At 31.6% G+C, this 23,148-nt stretch overlaps 2 protein-coding genes across 6 annotated transcripts in view; one reads left to right on the plus strand and one right to left on the minus strand.

Moving 5' to 3' along the window:
- The window catches only part of LOC122569527, a 353,752-nt gene that overhangs the window by 105,199 nt on the left and 225,405 nt on the right, over positions 1–23,148 (minus strand). The window lies entirely within an intron of this gene.
- The window catches only part of LOC122569524 (trichohyalin-like), a 148,948-nt gene continuing 138,046 nt past the window's right edge, over positions 12,247–23,148 (plus strand). For both annotated transcript variants that reach the window (XM_043730683.1, XM_043730685.1), the window contains exon 1: positions 12,247–12,575. The gene's annotated coding sequence lies outside the window, so the exon portion shown is untranslated. The remainder of the gene's footprint in view (positions 12,576–23,148) is intronic.

A 23,148-nucleotide genomic window follows, 5' to 3' on the forward strand; every position in this document is an offset into this window, starting at 1 on the left:
GTCGAGTGTTTGATTAACGAGCTCGCTTTACGCGCGCGACGCGTGCATTTAATCAGGTTATGTAAATTATTGGAGAAGTATTTGACCGTATCGGTATCGCCGAAAGAAAAAGAATTTGTTTTATCGTTCGCTCCATATGGTGAAAATGCGAAGATCTGGCCGAATGCACTTTCGAGACGTTTCATGATAAATGCTTTCGTTTTCTTCGTCCTTCTGGAACATCTGGTGGATTATTTTATTATTAATTGGATTAGATTTTTCAGTGAAATAGAGTAAATTCTTATTCATTTCTATTTTACAAAACTCAAATGTTTTAATTGACGGATTTAAAAAGAAAATAAAAGTCCGTTTATAAAATGTATCGAAGAATATCGTGTTCCATTTAGAATACATAGCGCATTATTTTATTAAGTAACTTATGCCCTTTGTAGAGATTTATTAGTTTTCGGCTTTATAAAGTTCTGATGTTTTAGCTTAAATACTTAGAAGAAAAGTAAAATTTATAGAATGTAATCAAATTTCCTCTTCTTGCGGAGTGATTTTCTTTTACCACCAGTTGCTCGTCTCTTATGAATACGTTGAGTTCCATGTTTTGTGTTTGCAGCTGGACGTCCTAATTCGAATTATTATAGAATGTAATCAAACATACAGAATGAGTCTCGTAAATGAAGACTTCGAATAACTCGTAAATTATATGTTGTACGAAAAAATGTTTTAAACAAAACTTGCATGGTTTTAGATATGCGGTATTGTAAATAATTTGTTTTTACTTCGTTTTACTTTCGTAAATGGGATACCCATTCTTAAATTCAGATGAAGCATTGTTACGAATTCTCGACTAAAGAGCAACCGGTCAGGTCAAACCGGTCGGTCGATATCGCGTACGATATCGAATGAATTAACGCTCAAGGTGGAGGAGGTTTAATAGATCGAGTGTTAGAGTAATCTATCACTGTATTTGCACTTGTTGTATAAAAGTAAAGTGTGATGTTATGAACACGGCGGTGGTAGGACCTTGTTGGGAGTGAAGTTTCTCACCCGGTACGTACGGTACGATGTCTGATGATGAACTGAACGTCTACGTTGCTGATTCTTCCTACCAGCCGTTGGATTTCGTCTGTCCCTCGTGCCTTTCCGGCTGGGCTTTTCCCGGGGATTTTTACCTGACCTCATAGGTTTACATCTCGGGGAGGACATGTAATTCGGAATTCCCTAAAGAAGATGATGGACTTGTCCGTGCTATAAGCGGACAGCCGCTCAAAATTCCGAACAAGCATCAAATTTTACGTAAAAAGATATTATATAAGATAGAGACTAAAATTAATAAGTACTAATTACTGAGATTATTACGAGAATATTCCAATATTACGAGAATATTCTCGAATTAACCATTTTAAAAAATACGTTGTATTGGGCAACAGAATATCTTCATTTACTTTGTGAAATCGACCACCAACATCGGTGGAATCTGAACGTACTGGCTAGATCATTGCAACGCACTTTATTAATAGATCGTTGACAGGTCAAACATACTTTACTTTTTTGTCTGGAGCATTGCTTTTTATATTTTTTAATATGCTGTCTTTAATATGTTCGAGAATATGACATCAGAATGATGGCTGTCGTACACATTAAGCTTGGTAATTCAATGATTTAGTGACTAATTATGTCGCACGAAACTTGCAAATTCTGTTTACCAATAGTGCATATTTTTTTAAATGATCAATAAATTGAGAAATGATAAATAATTTGAGAATATTTCAGTAATTATTAATTCTAGATACCCTGCCTCGTATAATACCTTTTTTAAAGTATAATTTGATGCTTTATCCGAATTCGAGAAGAAAGAAATCTTAGGTATTTTATTTAAAAAAAGGGAGGGGCTGAAAACAAAACAAAACTTCTTTTATTCGAACTAATATCTCTTGTATCGTGTGTGTTCTTTTTGACATCATTTGTTATCAATGCCAATATTTTTGTTGACTACATGCAAGAATTTTTGCAACATTTGCACTAATAAATCAAAATATAGCATTACGTATATAATATTATAATTAATAATACGTTCAAACTGATAATAAACATTAAATTTGTATAATAAAGTTGCGTTTATTATATTATATAAGCTATACGTAAAGTTGATCTTGGCTTACTTCATTAACAGGAAGATGTTTATTCCACGATTATTATGATAGTCAGTTACAAAGTGAATTTAAGATTATTGTTGCTTAATCAAAGTTCCTTATTCATTGATTTCTAATTTTTAACACGTTTTACTCTACATCATACTTCTATTATTCTGTACATTATTGCAATGTCTTATATACAAATGCAAAGTGATTAATGTAGAGTAATATTTTATTGTTCTTGCATAAGACAATTTATGATTTGTAAATGATATTATCATACTATACGTATAATATTCTTATGTTAAAAATTTTCAGTAATATAATTAAATTTCACACAATGAATAGCGAGAAAAATATTCTTCTCCTTTCCTGTCTTACTATATTCTTAATTATTTTAACATTTCTACTAGCAAGATTTCACAAATACCTTCTCGTTTCTTTGCTAAAAATAAAATTTTAAGGATTCGCTGTTAGCCGGTCAATGTCATGTAGTAGATCACTGAACTGCTTTGCTATCAACTACAATATCATGCTGAAAAAATGCATTCAGTGGGTTTCGTCGAGTACAATACATCTTATCTAAAATTAGCGAACAAAAATTATTTCAAATATTTCTCCTAATGCCTATTTATGCTTTTCCTTATTCTTTATGATATTACAGTCTCTGCAAATTTTACATTGCATTTGTTTATGAATCATTCAAAACATAATTTATTCTGACTTGTGAGCAATAGCTATGTAATTATGCGTCTCTTATATTCATTTATTTTATTTAATATAATACCTAAAATTTTTAATAGATGCATATATTGGGCATTCAATTAATTGAGTTTTAGGTTCATATGTATTCTATAAATATGACGATAAATATGCATTAAATTTTAGATGAAATTAGGTGCAGTTAAAATCTATATAAAAGAACGAAGAAGAAAAGAAAATGAATAAACAGTCGCACCCGAGCTGTCGGAACGCTAATATTGATATGTGTTCTGTTAACAACTTTTAAACATGTGTGCTAAATCGCAGCAACATAGTGGCAATGGAAAGCTATAGTGGTAGTGGTATTGGTGTTTGTGCCGTGTTATGTTAATGCTGACATGGCGGCCAATCCCATTGCCACATATTCGATATTATATAGCAACATGTTGTCTACAAAGATACAGCAACTAACAATAAGTGAAATGTTTTAGTACGGGACTCTGGCTTCCTCAAACACCAGGAAAAGAATCTCAGAATGTACTAATCTTACGGAATCAATAAAATCCTATGCGAACATTGTAAAATTTAAATCCATTCCTGCCAAAGATCAAACTATTGTTCTTAAATCGATGGACGGTTTCAGCATCAAAAAATATCCGAGGTCCCAAGACAATCAGATTTATATCCAGAATTTCAAACGTCAGAATCTGTATCTACCTGGGTAAAAAGAAATCGTTACATTTTTAACCTCTAAATACAAAGCAATAACAATAAACAATATTGAAATTGAAATAAGACCAATACAGTCAGCACAATGTGATATTCTGTCCAACACCTACCTTAAAATTTCTAACGTTGGAAATATATTTAAAAAGAACAACATTCGACTCTGTTCGCGAATAACCCTCCTGAAAGCAGGAATGTCTGACCTTGAGTATTTGTACATCCTAAACTCGAGACTATATTTTTTTTATTATTTATTTAAATTTTACAATTTGTCCAGTAGGACATTTGGTAAAATATTGTAGCTTAAATATACATAGCATGTGAAAGGTTACCCCCAGCGGGGTACCATCTTCGTGTTTGTTAGGTTATATCCTTTGTGAACGAGACGATATTAAAAAGATTCACGACTTCTTCGTAATGTATATTCCTAGAAGTCACATTCTATTGAATCTTCATCACAATAAATAAATTGTTTCTTAAAATCACATTGACTAAGTTAGCTGGGACTCGGATTTGTGACGAAAAATTTTCGAGTTGATTTTTCTCAGTCGATTTTCGGCTGGCACTTCTGCTATTCGATTCATTCGTAGTTATACAATGCTTCTTTCAGTGCGGTGCGATGGTTCGGAATTCACCTAAAATTGATTCCACAGAAACTCATTGTACCAAAGACTGTCGCTAATAATTTCGGCAGTTGACGCGACTCAAAATGATTAAGAACGAAGGAACGAACGAACGAAATTGTTTCTTATACAGGGTGCGCCATGAAAAACGAACGATGTTTAAATAAACATTCCTCCGTTAATTTTTGGCGTAAAATTAATTTATTGTCACGAAATGATACGTTATTACATGCCAGTTTAGACTAGAACTCTAATTTTAAACTTTGAGCTTTAAATTTTAGAAGAACAGCCATTGAGGCTCTGCTAGTATAAACGTTGGCCCCACCTTGTTCAAATCGTACATTTTGTTTGTTAATCTCTGCAGTTCTGGTTTTAAGAAATTGTTGGTCATTTTGAGTGAGCTGAGTTTACGGTCGTGGCGATTCCGTTCTTCTCAAAAAAGGTACCAGCCAATGTTGCCAAATCCACCAATAGCACACCAAACCGTCACTTTTGGGTGGTACAACGGTGTTTCGTTCACCTCACAGGGATTTTGTGGAGTCCACTATCGGAAGTTCTGTTTATTTACTAAATGTCAAATGTACTTCATCACTCATCGTGATGGTCGCGTTCTCGCGTTCTTCGATAATTTCGAGCTTTAGCTCGGCGGAGACTAAATGTTATTGATAATCCCTTTCCTATTTGCTCATTACTAATTTAGCAACATGTCGCCGAGCAGAACAAGTCGCACTCCTTATGACGGCTTCTCCAACTCTTTTCACATTATTCAGTGTCCTTGTAGTTGCTACAGGACCAGGACCATTCTTCTTCATTACTGTCCTCTTGTTCGAAAAAATGTGACCCACTTCGAGATGGTATTGCGACTTGCGAATGTCCCCATAACGACCAATATTGAAACGGTAACGAGAGATACAAATCTCGATGTTTTAATGTCCATAGCGACATGATAACAAACGAAATGGCATGACCTGACGCGTTATATGCCCTGCTCCACTCAAGCCCCTACCCCCACTACCTGCTTCGTAATATTCATTTGAAAATCGTCCGTTTCCCGCCACGCACCCTGTACAAATAAGAGGGACATGTCCTGGAATAATATTCCTATGGGTAGACTGCGGATTTTTATGCAATTTAAAGGTGCAAAGTTTCATAGGTCGCATATAGTACATAAAAATATACAAAATGTTGAACGTGGAATATTTTTTATAATTCTTAGTGGATGAAACAACTTTCTATGTAGACCCCATTTTTTTAATTTTGTTCACATGAATATCAAATTGCATAAATATCTACAATTGACCTGTAGCAATGAAAACATAACAACGCCTAACCAAGCGCCAGCATTGTTAATAAAAAATCAAACGTCATCGTTAATAAATAAAGGAAGAGAAACAGTGTCGACCCATTGGACACAATTGATTTGCCAACTACTGGAGCTAAAACAAAAGTCCACTTTGTTACTTGGAAGCCATATCTACAAACCATATATCAACAAATTTATTCATAATTATAATAAAAAAAAACACCCGTTACCAAACGCAAGCAAGAAAAATTAACCCCTTGAACCATCAAAACCCTCAATTTAGATCTTGCTGAGTCTGCAAAGAATCAAAAGTGTATACACAAACATAAGGTCAAATCCTTAGAACTCAATAGCAAATATAGGCGCTACAATAACATTTAAACAGATGCCTTAAAAATGTTACGATCCAACCAAACTTTCCCATTAAGACGTCTATTTTCTGAGTCAAAGAGTACACAATCCACGATGCTCAAAAACTTATCTAAAAGAACGGCTTTCACGATCGCGCTATCTACACAAACTTCATGAGTGTAATTTGAAGATTGCCAAATTCAGTCAAAAGAAACAAAAATGATATCATCAGAATTATATTTACAATTTATTCTTAGCTCGTTAGTATGAACAAAAATATACCATTATCTGAGTATTCTCCCATCAAGGAACTATCGACAATGAAAAAGCAGACGCTAACTCTAAAGAAACAATTCTTTCCTCCAAATGAAGCAGAGGTCCCTATCGTTTATTAGGGATTCGTAAACTATGCAGAATTCAATAACAGAGAAGAATGTAAGCGGTTGTGGATCGCATCTAACAGAATAAGAATCCAAAGCACAGTCAAGGATTTTTACCAACAAATCCTGAACTGCAACGTGAACAAGAAAGAGAAAATACTGTCTGGTCTAAGGACACAGGACAAACTAGAATCACGTATCCACACTTACTCAAAAGCGGAACTATCCTGTTACAGCTGTCATATCCCATTCATCTCCGTAACAGTATGCTATCTCCTATACGAATAAAGAAGGTTTGAATTGCAAAGGTGACAACACAAGATTAATCCGGACAGTGCTGTATGATCATCCACAAACATACAAAAAATACCATTTAATCCCTAACTGACTCAAATCTATACTATAAAATATGAACGCCAAACACACAAAAGATCCAGTCGCTAATGGCATGGCTGTTGTGTTGATGCGATGTCAAATCTTTATATAAAATAAAAACCTCAGAATGAGATATTTAATTACGGTTCATAGATACTGTTTCATTCTACGCTATGAGGGTAGTTTTACCTTTCATAGACTGAGTCGATGATAAATTTCTGAAATAGTCGTTATATATAACGTAATATGATATATTATGTATTGTTTAAACAGATCTCCAGATTCGTAATTCCCCTTCGCACGTGTAATACAAAAGGGATTAATAATTATAAGCAATAAAATAGGAAGAACATTTTACGTATTATATGTATTTATCTTCAAAATGCAACATAGAATCATATGTTTCAATCTTACTTGAATTATTGTTACATTTTTATAGTCATCACCCAAGAATAATTTTTAAATTTATATTAGTTCACAATCTTCACAATGCAACATAAAANTTACATTTTTATAGTCATCACCCAAGAATAATTTTTAAATTTATATTAGTTCACAATCTCCAAAATGCAACATAAAATCATATGTTTCAATCTTATTTGGATTATTATTACATTTTTATAGTCATCACCCAAGAATAATTTTTAAATTTATATTAGTTCACAATCTTCAAAATGCAACATAAAATCATATGTTTCAATCTTATTTGGATTATTATTACATTTTTATAGTCATCACCCAAGAATAATTTTTAAATTTATATTAGCTCACAATCTTCAAAATGCAACATAAAATCACATGTTTCAATCTTATTTGAATTATTGTTACATTCTTATAGTCATCATCCAAGAATAATTTTTATATTTATATTAGTTCACAATCTTGTATATTCTATCGCAATATATTCTAATATGGTTTAATAAATTAATATTTCTATGCATTTTAATAAATAATAGCGGAATTTAATATATCGAGCCGAACGATGATGAAACATATTCCTAGATATTAGAACAACTAACGATACGATTTAATAATTTAAATCTTAAAATACATGCAGTGGAACGCATTTAAAATAAATGTGTGTAAAAATACATAAATTGTCAACTATTTAGTATATAAACTACATCCATAATAATTACGATAATGGAAAATACGAAAAGCAATAATCGACAAGTTCATTTATTCATCGTCTGTTGCGTGCAATTCGTGAGAATAAAGCATACTAAAGCGTACTTGTAAGGAATAAATCAATAGAAGCTGAGACAACTACGTCGAACTGATATTTCATATTTATACCGGTGAATTTCGTGTTGAAAGTTGTACCGTATAGTTTGACGGCACTGAGATAGCTAGAACCGAGATTTGTTAAACAAACTTTCCCACGCAAGATGACGCATGGGAGGAAACAGACGAGCAGCAACGAACTTTTTTATGTCGGAAAGGAGATAACCACTGTAACGTGCAAATGTCTGCACTGGAACAATCTAGATACGCGAGTCGTACCGCCATTCATAAAAGAGACGCTTCAAATCCTCCAAATAGAAAAATGCTCAAATAAATCAAAATAAATATAGTAACTTGTATGTAACTTTTTCATTTTTCTCAGATTCATATTGGATTCTTATAAATTTATTTATATCGAAAATTTGATATTTTGAAATAATTTTTATAAGGTTGATGTTCAATCATAAGTGTTATAGGTACACAAACGAATTTCAACCCTTCGAAACTGTAACAAAATGACAAATAATTCAGCATTAACGATTTAGAAAATAACCATCTTTTCGTCTTCAAGATTTCCTGCCCTTTTAATATATCAGATACAAAAAATGTTTAAGCATGTTTGTTGAAAATATAATAGTAAATGGTGCATTGTTATTTATATAAGTCACCTAACACCGTGTACGATCGATTATAGATTTTCAAGATATAAATAGAAGTACCACATATTATGACTGTATATTATTGTTTATATAAAATCTGTAAATCCCACAAATTTTTAGTGCCAGATGTTATATCTCTTTTTGTTTATACAATAAACATTCGATCAATGTTAGTATTCTTAGTCTATTAGATCCAACCTTACGGTATAATACTAAATGTAATTTCATAGAATATAGTTTACTAAAAATATGCATACTTTGTATTTACGTTATTCTCGCGTGGATACACGTGCTGCATAAAACATTTCAATGTAAATGTTATCTCATTATTTTATTTGCGTTTTCATTTCATCGTTGCATCCTTAAATCATTTTCATTCACGATATTAACTTTCATAAATGTATTCCCATATTGCATACAATTTCCGCACTTCGATTGATATTTCCAGCTGTTTTATAATTCGACGATAAAAATTGGCTCACGAGCGTGTTTCAGATTTCTTGCTCAGTATGTTTATTATGTTTATGCATCTCGTTGAATGCAAGTTTACATTTCACTCGTGTTGTGCCGTCATTCACGACGAGTATCGTGAAACATAAACACCACTATACATACTGATATACGAGTTTTACGTTTTATTTTTAGTCAGATCGTTTTAAGCTTATCTCTGCTTGAAAGTGTTAACGTTGTTCAATTATATATTCACGAAGCAGTTGAAAACTTTAATGGTCTTCATAGAACTGACGTAATTAAACGTATATACATACATACTTTCTACTTAAATGCAAAGTTTACCCCAATCGCGTTTTATACTTTTTCAAATTACTCTTATAATTCTTTCATTCCTCTAAATCTTACCAATTCACAAATATCACGGCTATATCGAATCTTCGATTACTCTACATTAAAGTTCTACAAAAAAAGGTCAACTTTTCGTTAAACTACTTTTTAATTTTTATAAAGAGTTGGGAGCATGGAATTGTGAAAACTAAAAATTTTCATGCAATTAATTCAATTTTCAAATCTTAAAATTAATATTTTAATAGGAAATTTTTGTTTGACAGTGTATAGTTCGAGTTTGTTTGAGAAATATATGTAATAGATATAATATATATAATTGAATTATTTTTATTTGTAAATATTACAACTGTGAACATGTTCGAACTGAAGCAATATTTTTTAAACGCTATGAAACTTAAGCAATAATTTGATCTAAACCATTAATAATCTACTAGAATGATTAATGTGATCGTAAACAATTAATTAACAACGAAAAAGTACACGAAGCAACAGAATAAAGAAATATTAACTGTTACATGAAATAATAAAATAAAGTTAATTAAAACAAGTTAATTAAACATTTGATTTAATTGATGTCTGTGGATCGTCAAATATTGCGACGTTTTAGGAATTTTAATTAGTGATTATTGTAGAAGTAGTGATCGATTTCAATGGCTCTGCTTATTAACTTGTTAGGAATTACCTTTTGGTGTTATGTGTCGCAGTTATCGTATATCTGAGAACATCTATACGCAATATGTATAACGAGTTAAACTCGACTTCAAACTTTGATAATTACACACATATAGGAAATATTACACTATCGTAATATTTCAACGTAATATTTTACGATGTACCATTACATTCATTGCTACGTGATTATAAAGACATCATTGAAAACGATAAACAGGAAGTATTATGTAATAAATATTTACCACGCACAATATTATAATATTTTTGTAATAATAGAGAAGAGAAGGGCAAGGGAAATACAAGACGGGGAGGAAGGACAAGACTTTGCAAGGAGGCAAAAGACCAAAGGACAATGATGTGTAGTTATAAGTTGTAGTCATATAATAGTTAGTAGTCATTAATTTTAGCGATTAGAGATAAGAATATGCTAAGGAGTGCAATACAATAAATGTAAGAAATATAATTCGAAAGTTCGTCCAAAGCCGAAAGGCACGGACTAAAATAAATAATAATAATAATAATAATATTTTTGTAACAGAATTTCTAATATTTTGTGCAACAAAATGTATTAATTACTACATAATTTTTTATTCTGCTTTCATAATTTTTCTTACGTGTATGGAAACATTGTGAGTTCGATTAATATTTGTTACTTAGGTACATTATAAAAAATGCTCATTTTTCAACTATGTATACTATAATATAAATAAATGAACGATATTGATAAAGAAATATTATCTTTACAATATTTTCTAAAACCACACGACTTAACAATTAATGTATATTTTTTAATTCGGACTATCCCAAAATTTTATTCACTTTTTTCAGCATTAAGCATAGTGAATATCTTATAATTATAAATGGATTATTACAAAAATTTGAAATCTTACAATTAAAAGAAATAAGGAGAACATTTTTATGTTTTCAATTTCTAAATGATTACTTTTAATTCAATTATCATAATCCCAATCTAACCACAGCAGTTAATATTTATTATAATACTTCAAAAACTGTCGCTTCATTATTTTATATCTTTTCAAACACACTTATTTTTAAGCGTATCCCATTCGTTTTTCCCATTCAACCAACATTAATTATGACTGATAGGTAGTAATCCTTCAAATTTTTTATTTGATCAATTGATTGTTTAATTCTTATTATTATACGAAATTGCTAAAATAAAATTATTGTTCAATTACTGAAATCGTCAGTCGACAATTATTAACTTGTAACTTTGAAATTTCATTAAAATTCAATTTGATGTATACAAATATTTAAGTACTATTTATACTATTATATTATTATTTATATTTTATTTATATGTATATTTTTATATATTTATATATTATTATATATTATTTATACCAGTTATACTATTTAAGTACTATGTTAAATACCACACTAAATTTGAAGTCCGATTTTTCAAACCGAGTAATTGTACGATATGTACTGTATGTACACAAACCCATGTCTCATTTCACGTTTACATGCAACATTAGAAAAATAAAAGTGAACCGATCATAATTCAGTTGTTAAGCCTGTTGGTTTCTTATTTATTTGAAAATATTTGAAATGATAGGGATAATTACGTATTCTTAAATACTAGTTGTGCGAAAGAATTAACAATTAAATGCCTATTTTAATTATCAGTTGGGATCATATATTGTTAATAGCGATTGATAATGAAATACTTCGAGTGCAATCTCCCAGCAACGCTGAACATAATATTCTCTGAGAGTATTCTATAAAACGTATTAATCCTATTACGACCTTCGAATTTGTATCTCCCAAAAAAATAGAAAATATCACTGGCTTTGAACGTGACTCAAACACAATAGGATTAATATCTTACAACGAAACTGTACTCTAACTTTAACCAACCTAAATAAAATTATTAACACCGATATAATATTCCACCAAACATGAAACAACAAATCGAAAGAAAATATATCAAAATGTATCGACTCAAAGACAAAGATATTTATCAACAGACGATGGAAACAGCAGCGAGGTCTTTGACTTTGATTCTAGTAACGATTCGTATGTCGAAACTGACCTATCTCTCGCTCAAACAATATTATCCTAAATCATCGGGTATCAAGCCGATCTCGCGAGATTTTGGACGATTAAAGGAGAGTATCAAAGGCGAGAGACGACTCTCCTCGCGGGAGCTGATGATCTCGCGCTTTCGAGCGAATGTATGACACAGTGTGTAGAATGTTGCTCGCACACGGACCTGGCGGGGGAATCAGCTAGCTGGCAGGGGAATAATAACGAGCCGGACGACACGGAGCGAAGTCAGAGAGCGGACGAGGCTTTATAAATCGCGAGGATGTTCGCCGGTGCCGAACCAGTGACACCTCGACTGCGATCGATCGTACTGGTACTGCCGATTCGACGAATTCGCACGATATCCACGTGTTCGTCGCGAACCGATTCGCGAGTGTTCAGTTTCATCAACATACGGCAGACAAGGTTTTCCAAGAAGCTTAATACATGTTATAGAGTGCTTGAATAAAAAAGTATATAAACCAAGAACGTGCAACAGAGGAAATCTCGTGGATACAACTAGTTTCGATCGGAAGACTATCAGCGAGGATCGATCTGTCTGGAGAAGTTACTTCGTCGTAAACGTAAGTGATCGATTTTGTAGAATATCTTCTTAGAATAAGGAATATTTGATTTTACTTAGAACTTTGCTAGTGTCATTTAGATGATTTAAAAAAAAAAAAATATTGATTAATGAATGGAGGGCTTACGGGAAAAATATGATAAATCCATTTTTGTTATCACTTGTGGCGACTAAGAAAGAGTATTTTAAATATGAAATACTTGGAGAAGTGAATAACTTGATAGATTCGAAGATATAAATCATTGAAAATAGATAACGATAATTTTCAATACGAAAGTAGATAACGATAATTTTCAATACGAAAATAGATAACGATAATTTTCCATAGGAAGATAGATAACGGAAGATTTCTATAATTTTTTTAATATGACTGAAATCTATTAGGGCATAGAATTTCATTATAAAAATATGTATATTCTATGTTAAAAACTATGATTAATATTTTTTCAAACTTGAATGTACAAGTGTCTATACTATTATATTGTTGCGTTTATTGTTGAATGGAAAACGTTAATGAAATAGCATTTAAGAAAAGAATTGTTTTACCCACTGAATATTATAGTGTATAATAATATAGTTCTCTACTTCACGATATGTTTTTCACTTTATAAATATCCGCAGTTTAGTAATAAATGTTAGTATCGGAGACTGTTCTGTCAGATCATGTTTAATATCTTCTTTCATCAGTTTCATAGCGAATTAAATATTTTTACTGAAATGTTGGATGTATTATGTAAATTTGAAGAATGAATATCCAGTCATTTTATACGTACTTTCAAACAATCAATATGTTCTATTTAGAATGTACTAGATAATGGATTCATATTAAATTACGAAGATATGATAGTTTTAAATGGTCATGGAGAGTGTTTTATTTAGAATTCGATACATAATGAGGTAGTATGAAATTAAGAAATAATAACTCTTAATGAAAAATATAAATAAAATTTACTTATATTTTATTTATCTTTCATTTACGTTTTAGTATACTTGGCACTAATTAGAATTTATACTTAAAATATCATAGATCCTTAAGAAGTAGATAAATCCTACTATGAAATTTTGCGCGTAATATTTTACAAACATACTAGAGATATCGAGTCATTGAGTATCAAAGTCTTAAGCTTAGAGCTAAGAGTACCGATATAAGTTAGAAATAAACAAACATAATCAATTGTACCTAAGAGAATTTATGCGGTTACGTACAATTCATAGTGTGTATATGATATTTCGTTTACAAGAAAAAAAAAAAAAAGAAGAATGCCAGGAAATCACATAATTCGTGAAAGATGATGCAACATTCGCGAGATAGTCAGTAGATATATCAGTAAGTATTTACTTAGAAGGTTGTTTGTAGTTTCATTAATGGTTCCATTCATCTATCGTTTTATTGAATAGAAATGATAGTACTCTATCGTGTATTTATTGATAAGTTGAGAACATTTCATAGATATAAATACTTCTTTCATTTATTTTCGTTCAATATCATTTTACACAGATTAATATTAGATTCATTAAATAATCCGCAAAGATTATTATATTTACCAATAAGTATAATTATTCGCAAGTTTTTGAACCTCAAAGGAAAACAGATATTTCCCTGCGTTTCATTTCAAATAATTATCAATTATTCTTAAGTGATTGTCTTTGAGATATGACGAAAATATACCTAAGAGGAATACATATCAGGGAAATAGAATTAAGTTATACACTTAAAAGATAATTTACTAGAGTGATTTTATTTGAAAATATTCAATAAGTCTACCATACATTCTTTGTATATATTAAGATAATTACATTAAAATTATAAATATAGGCTAATGAATAATAGTTGTAATTGTAATTTGGAAATCTTCTTTTTATGTTACTTTGTATTCTGGTCAAAAATTCTCTTTCTAAATTATTTCATTAAAACGTGCTATTTTCACGCATATGTACATATATAAAGTCTTTATCTTTAAAATAGTACGATCCTATTTTGTTGAGAATTTTCTTGCAAAACAATTCTAAAAGGAGTTAATGAAATCTGTTAGTAACTCTATTATGTCATTAATTACTTCTGCAATCTTGCTTAAGTGATAAAAAAATTAACCGTTGGATATAAAATATTCATTAATATCAATCATCCATATGTAAATGAGATCTTTTCCAGTTAGTTAGTACCCATAGTTTCCATAATTTCTATAGCTTTAAAATAGTAGTTTCAAAGTTTTCAAGGAAACGTAAATGATTTATTTGTACATAACTACTCTTCGTTTCTAAGTTCTTGATTATAGAGTTAATGACACTTGGAAAAACTATATTAATTGCTTGTGCCATTTTGAGAAATTTGTGTTATGTAAGTATCGTGAAATTCAAGACTTAAATTGCTTGCTATTTCAAATATTATTTAAAATAAATTTAAAAAAGTAATAACAATAGAGGCATGGACATTTTCCTTTGTTATATACTGTTTTATTTTTTCAAATTTATTTTTTAAACTTTTCCAAAGAACGCCTTCATAATAGAATAGTGCATAAATTATTTTGTATGAATTGAGACGATATATAACTGGCAAAATTATTGAAAAGGAACGTTATTGATAATTTTCGTGACTTCATCTATTAAAACACCTTTAAATGAATATAAACAATTTTTTTGTATAAAAAAAATATACGTGCGATTGTAGTGTATCGTCTTGTAGTTGCTGTACAGGAACGTAACTTTCTTTTAAGCTGAGCTACAAACAAAAATACATAAAAACAGAGCTAACTCCTAAATTAATTAACAATAGCAATTTTTTTGTATGAACTTTATAGTATATTCAATTCATATAAACAATTTTATACAAAATCAATTATGTAATATTCGTTATTAATTACCTAAATAATTCAAGAAATTCTTGATCTAAATTATATAACATATTTTCAATTTATTACGAAATATGGAATGATTACAATTAATTTGAGGAAGTTGGGTCAGTCTAAAAAGAAACATATAATTAAATATCAGTTGTTCGACTGCTGTTAAGAATCATTAATGGCATTTCAGTCTAACGATATACTGCTTAATTATTACCTCGTTTTGTGTCAGAAGAGCGATATGAGTCACCTAATTAGAACGCATCATATTTTCCGTTAGGCAAAAGAAATTACTCTGTCGTCGTTATAATCAGAATAATTATGATATATTTGCGAAGTGTACTTGTATAGTTTTCTCAGTGAAATGACTCTTTTTTAAAAATTAAAATTTCTTGTATTTTGCGTGTGGAAAATACCATAATAAAATAATAAACGTGGAGTTCAATTTTTCTAGCATTTTGGAAAAGCATTTATATTTATTTTATATGTAAAATATAAATATATAAATTATAATTTACAATCAAAATATTAAAAAAAATTAAAGAGAAAAAGTTAGACATGTGTAAATAGCATTTGACATAGTAAGATATACATTAATATACATTCTTGTCAATAAGTCACAGAAATTCCCGTTTAATTAAAATTAGCAAGTCTGGCTAATTTGAAACCTTAAACTGTAATGAAATCTTCAGAATATAGTGTAATTTAATTTATCTAACAATCAATTTCATTTTGTAATTGCGATACTCATTTATGCTTATTTATTAACCGTAAATAAATGTACTGTGACTTATATTCATCATGTGTCACTAATAAAGTATACAAGAAAAATGACTCATACTTGTATTACATGATTGCAATGCTTATACATCTCAAATACAATACGTGTTTCGTTAATATACAGCAGTATATGAGGCAGAAAAGAAAGAATATTCTTAAATAAAATATAGTTTCATTGTAAAGGAAAATATCTGAGTCTACATGTGTAGTATGTAGTTAAGTTTTCCTTCTATAATATTTTTGTATTTTTAAACAAGTTAAATAGACAATTTTGGCAGCTAAAAACTAAATTAAAATAAACGCGAATTAATTCTCTGTGTGCTCGATTTTATTAAAAGTACATAATGAAATTATTTCACTAATCATGTACACTAATTTGAACGTAAATTGAAAATCATAAAATTTTGGAAATTATAATAGATTTCAGAATGGAAAAATAAATCTTTTTGTTAATTATTTGTTAGTAATAATATAGGTGATGATGATTCAACCAATCATAAATATATTGAATAATAAAAATATTCCAAATATATATATATTGCGTAATACAAAAACTCACAAAATACAGGACAGAGATAAATTTTCTTTAAATCGAAAATTTTCTCTCAAGGATTCTCTTAAAATATTTACTCAATTCTTAAGTGTTTGATTTATTTCGTTTCTATTTCGTAAATTGAAAAAAGTACTGAAAATACTTGCCAATTTCGGAAACACCTAGAATTCTTGGTGTGGTACATTTTAACGAAGAATACCATTTCACCACAAACATTCTTTCGCCGAATGCGTTGGAATTGCAGAGAACGAGCTTCGAGAGAGGATTTTAATCGGAGATGACTGATTGCTGGAAGCTGCTGTTAATCAACATTTTATTCCTACCGATTAGGTTTCCCATTATTTTAGGGTGCAACAGTGAAATAACTTGTCAAATATCTTGAATTTGCTTCAAATTTTATTCAAAACATATTGAATTTTATTTAATCTTTATTGTAATAATATAATTCGTTTAATTGTTTTATTCGATTTTGTCTGGTTGAGATTAATGTGAAAAAGCTTTTGCGATTTACATATATGTGGGATTTTCCGACATATATATATACAGGATCCGGTAGAATAACATGTAAAAGCGAGCATGACGCCCTCCCTTGTGGAAAAGTAAGAAAAAAATATAGAAAAAAATCTTTTCCTTCTCGGTTTAGTTTTTGGGAAAACCAAGTTTAAGAATTTATCAAGTATACTTGAACATAATTAATTCCCTGATTGGACAGGATTAAATAATCGATGTTGGAATTCTTTCAAGAAGCTTTGTTTTCGAGAAAAATAAATTAAAAAATGTTGTTATACGCGTGTACTAGAACGATTCTTAATTAAACACGTTCAAACTCTATTTTCTTGAAAATGAAGCCTTAAACGGAAAAATTGTATTGTACATTTTTGATTTATTTTCACGTATAGAATTGCCTCGTGTCGATTACTTAGATTTGTCCAGTCTGGAATTAGCCATGTTCAACTATACTTGATAAGTTGTGAACCTCGACTTTCTCGAAAGCTAAGCCAAGAATGAAGAAACTTCATTCTATATAATTTTCTTATTTTTCCACAAGGAATTATATCGTGCCCCTTTTTACATGTTATTCGGCTAGATCCTCTATATGTATACATATGACCATTCAAAATCGACATGCTGTCGGCATTAACGTTACCCGATGTGCACCTCGAGGTCACATGAAGATGTTTTTCATAATGCTACTACTGAATGGAGCATCTGCTTCTTTATTATTCTTCAACGCAGTAAATGACTCATAATAAGAAGATTTTTCTTTCCTCCTCCCACTGTCAAATCAATTTCCTAATTTATTGTATGAGAGAAATCGCATACTCTCCATCCTATTCACGTAAGATATTGCGGTTGCATTGTAAATTTTCAGTAGCACCCATTAGCAAGATTCCAGAGCTAACTTCACTGCTAGTAGTTCTTTGTAGTTTACATGATATCTTCTCTGTTTCTCGTTCCAAAAGTCGGACATGTTATTGGAACCATCTGTTGCTCTCCTACTCGTGCTTCACACGTGCCCATAAATTTCCCTTTTACAGTCTGATACCCTTCTTCGCTACTGGCAACCTACTAACCCATCAAGCTAGGTCAGATAGAAGACCTCTCGACAGGAATCTTTTTCTTATGTTCCAAGTTATTTGCTCTTAATGCTGGAATATTTTCCTTCTCTAGAGATCCGACGTGTCATTAAACTATTATTTGTTCAAATTCTTAGGTTAAGACAAGTCAAATACCTGGGACTCCACATAGATACACAACTCACATGGAAACAGCATATTAAATCAATAATAGGTAAAATACAGACAACAAGGAGACAAATGCATTGGCCAACAAGTCGAAAATCCAAACTAAGCATAGAAAATAAACTAAAAATATATAAAACAATTATAAAACCAATCTGGACATACGGAATACCACTATGGGGGACAGCAGCAAAGAGCCATATAAACAAAATAGAGACATTATAAGCAAAAATTCTTAGAACAATAGTAAACGCCCCATAGTACGTTAGAAACGAGGATATTCGGAAGGACCTGGGAATACTAACGGTCAAGGAGGAGATCATCAGATGCGCGGAAAGGTACAGAGAAAGAATAACAACACACCCAAACCGGCTGGCTACGGAAACGATCAACACAAGCATAGAAAGAAGATTAAAAAGGAAACATCCAACTGATCTCACAAAGGATATAACCTAAAAAACACGAAAATGGTATGCCGCTGGGGGTAACCATCCACATGCTATTCAATCACATGTTACAACATTTTACCTAATGTCCCACTGGACAAATTGTAAAATTGAAAAATAAACAATAAAAAAAAATTCTTAGGTTGACCGCGTCTTTTTAACCAAGAATAATCCTAGGTCGGTTCTAGATTTTTTCTATTTGCCTCTAGATAGTTCGATACTGGTAATTAGATCTAAAAATTTACACCTATTGGTCGAAATTATACTACTTTTTCTTTCATTAATCAGGAAGTCTAAGGACTGCAGCAATTCTGTCGTCCTTGCGATATTCGTTTTACACGCCTCGTAATTGTCTAAGTAGACAATTGAACAGGTTTTAGTAGTTTTGTAAAAATAAATGGGCTTAACCTTAGACCGAAGGGTAGGCGTGTGAATGGGGAAAATTTTCCTAGTCATTCGAATTTGAAATATCTCCGGCTCTTTTTATATATTGCAGTTGTATAGTAGGCATTATCCAGATCCATCATACGCATGTAACAACCCAGGATAATTAGCTTTTCTGACAGTCTTGTATCCTCCATTTCAAAATGATCGGCTCGGATGAAGTTATTTAATTTCTTTAGATTTAGAATAAAAAGAAACAAACCATCTGGCTTTTGGTGTAGGAAGTAGCTGGATGAGAACTGATGGTTTGCTCGCTCTGCATAGTTCTATTACTCCTTTCATTAAAAGGGAATTAATAGTTTGTTGAAATGTTTCATGGTCTAACTGACCTAGCGTACCTCGGGATATCTTTTTCTGGATAACCTTATCTTATATCCCTAAACACAATTTGAAAACAGAGTTATATGACATTATTTTCTGCCAATGGTTTACCAGCTTTTGTATTTATATTTAATTGCATCTGCTCTGATTTCTTTCGTTGTAGCTCTAATATGGGGCATTTGATTTGTCAACCGAGTTTTATATTTGTTTCTGAATAACAATCTTGGTCTTGATTGAGATCGATGACGTGGGTCGTCCTGTGAGGGGTTCGCTTGATTGGGGAACAGTCTCCCTCACCGCAGCCTCATTGAATTTAAATCTTGCCTTGATGTCAGAGGTATCAAAAGCTTATAAGTGCTCGACTTCTTTATAGAGTTAGCCATTGTCTTTTTCTATCGATGCTTTCTGCTTCCTTTATTCTGTCTGATAGATTTTTTCTGAATAGAATTTACCTACTCCCGCTGTAATGAATGTGATTCTGGACTTCATCTGCCTATAGATTATGTCCGTGACTAACTTTCCAGCACCGCTTAAGACTAGAACTACCACTGTGCCAAATGGCTGTTTTGACAACTTTATTTTAAAATTCCTACTTCACGTTATATTTTTTCTCCGCAATGATGTAATGACTTTTGCAGGGATAGTTAAAGGAATAATATAATAAACTTTAATTTTGTTTTATTCATTTAATATAAAAGAAATTTTGTGTCATTGCTACTTATACCAGAATAGGACAAGTTGACCCGGCATATTGATAGAAGTCAACGTTTGAAAAATAACAAATTTGCACTAATATCAACCGTATGGGATAAGTTTATTGAAAACAGCCAGAATTGCTATAAACCTGGTGCAAACATTACGATAGACGAGCAACTTTTCCCAACCAAAGCCAGATGCAGATTTACACAATATTTACCGAATAAGCCCGACAAATTCGGAATTAAATTTTCGCTGGCATCTGATGTTCAAACAAAATATATTGTAAATGGGTTTCCTTATTTAGGAAAGAACGAAAACCGAGCACCATCGCAACCTCTGGGTGAATTTGTGGTACTCAAACTTATTGAACCGTATAGTATGATGGGAAAGGCCATAACGACCGACAATTTTTTTACAAGTTTATCACTGGCATATAAATTATTAGCCAAAAGAACCATTGTGCTGGTTGGCACAATACGCGGAAACAGAAGAGAACTCCCTAAAATTTGTAAAACGGCGAAGGATACTATGGCTCGCTTTTCGTCGCTGCTGTATCGATCAAACGAGATTACACTCACAATTTATAAAAGTAAGCCGAGAAAGAAAGTTCTTATCCTGAGCTCTAAACATAAAACCGTCAAAATTGGAAAAAGCGAAAATGGCCTACCTGAAACGGTCGAGTTTTGTAACAAGACAAAATTTGGAGTAGATGTAGCAGACCAAATGGCAAAAAGATATAGCGTGAAGTCGGGATCAAGAAGATGGCCACTTCAAGTATTTTTTAATATTTTAGATTTAGCTGACATAATTGCCTGGATTTTATATAAGAAAACCAGAGGTGAGCAGATATCCAGGAAAGATTTTATGTTTCAATTAGTAGATAAACTTGCCGCTGACAATGAAAAATCACGAGTAGAACAAGGAGCATCTGAGATCCAAAGTACGTCAAAGAACTCACCTTATTCGCGCAAATATTGTGAGATAAGGTATTGTAAGAATAACAAGACCACCACCATTTGCAAGGTTTGTAAAAAATATGTACGCGGAAAACGCACGCAGGAGAAAGTTGACGTTTGTAAGAAATGTGATGAATGATAAATTTTGTACCTAATAATTTAATTCATATATATATTTTATTTATTCTATTATGCTTATTACGTTTATTATTATATTATTATATTATACTTCTTATATTTACCAATGGAAATTTATTTTGATATTCTTGTTACCAAAGATTTCTGTACTAAATATTCTTCATTATTGTGCTTATTGTCCTTATTATAGTTGTTATTATATAGTTTTTACGATCTCAGAGCATGTAGTTCCTTTTCTAAGATAATAATAAATCAATAAATATAAAAATATGCCATTATTACGTATTTTTTAAAAATTAGTCATTTTGAGCTGCCTCTCAAACGTCGGTAGTTCTAGTGTTAACTTCCCAATTAGAAACATTGCGTATGCTTCCTCTCTTCTCGATTAAGGCAGACATGGCTCAGTCAATGGTAGTCATGACTGATGCTGTAATTGTTGTCTCTTGTTCAACTTCAAGGCGATCAATGGATTAACTCTCAACACTTCTAACCTCGCCAGAGGTGGGTATTTCTTCGATAGATCCTCTTACTAGATTCCGTCTTGGCATCAGTATTTCCATCTATTGTGGATAGGGGCTGCCGCTTTGTATTAAACGTATTTGAGGCTAAAGGGCTTTTCCTTCGAACGGTTCTTCTTCCGCGGTGTTCTCATCGAATTTTTCGTCGTTTTGTACATTTTTCTTGTCATCTATAACACAAATATTCTTTTGTTTGAGACCTCAATATACGTCATGCGAGCGTAGACTGTTTTGTATTATTGTATTTTATGTGGTAATCTGTCTCTTAACGAAGAGGACAGAAAAACCCCAAACTCCCTCTAGCCTGTACAGGTACGTAGGATACCGTTCTTTCTTCTTCTTTTTTGTACTCTTTTTGTGCACATACCAAATGTCATGCGAGTGCCTGTGTGGTCGTCAATGCAAACAGGGGAGCTCTGTACTGTTCTGTACGCAGGTCATGCGAGCGTTCGTGTAGAATTCTCCTTAAGAGGGAGGAGGTGGGCACTCAACGCTGCTCGAGAATCGGAACACGTCGTCCGGTCTTTTCCTTTTTTCGATGAATGCTATAAAGAATGTTCAGAATTTCGTAACACTTTCTTTGAGATTTTTTATTCGCACCTACTATGTCGATTTTCCCTTCTTCAGCCTCGCTGCCCTCTACATCGTAATCTTCAGCTGATTTGCTATCGTTGGAGGCGTCACGATCTGTATCCGACTACAGTTACTTCGCTATTTTGCCTGTAGAATATCCATCTATTCCTGCAACTTTTTTAGCTTTTTCCACAGGACTTTCCACACTTTTTGTTTTCTGTTTAGCCGTAACTAAAAAGCTTCCGCTTACAGGAAGGGAAAAAGGAATATCGCACTCTTCTGAAAACTTGCCCGAAAGTATTAACTCCGACGCACAACGAAAGAATATGACACAGATGCGTACCATCTACTCAAGCCGCATAAAATATAATTACATATATGTACTACGATGGTTGTGGCTAACTCATTCATGCGTTGCCAATATTGGACCGGACAGTTAAGATCGTCGTTAAGATCGTTTGACTCTTGATTTTCGACTAACCATTTGTTCTGATTTGGAGATATATTTATGGTGTTGGTGAAGGTATTTGTAGTTTTGGCATTGATCGCAACGATATCATTCTT

This window comes from Bombus pyrosoma, linkage group LG7 (genome assembly GCF_014825855.1).
Source record: "Bombus pyrosoma isolate SC7728 linkage group LG7, ASM1482585v1, whole genome shotgun sequence".
NCBI lineage: Eukaryota > Metazoa > Arthropoda > Insecta > Hymenoptera > Apidae > Bombus > Bombus pyrosoma.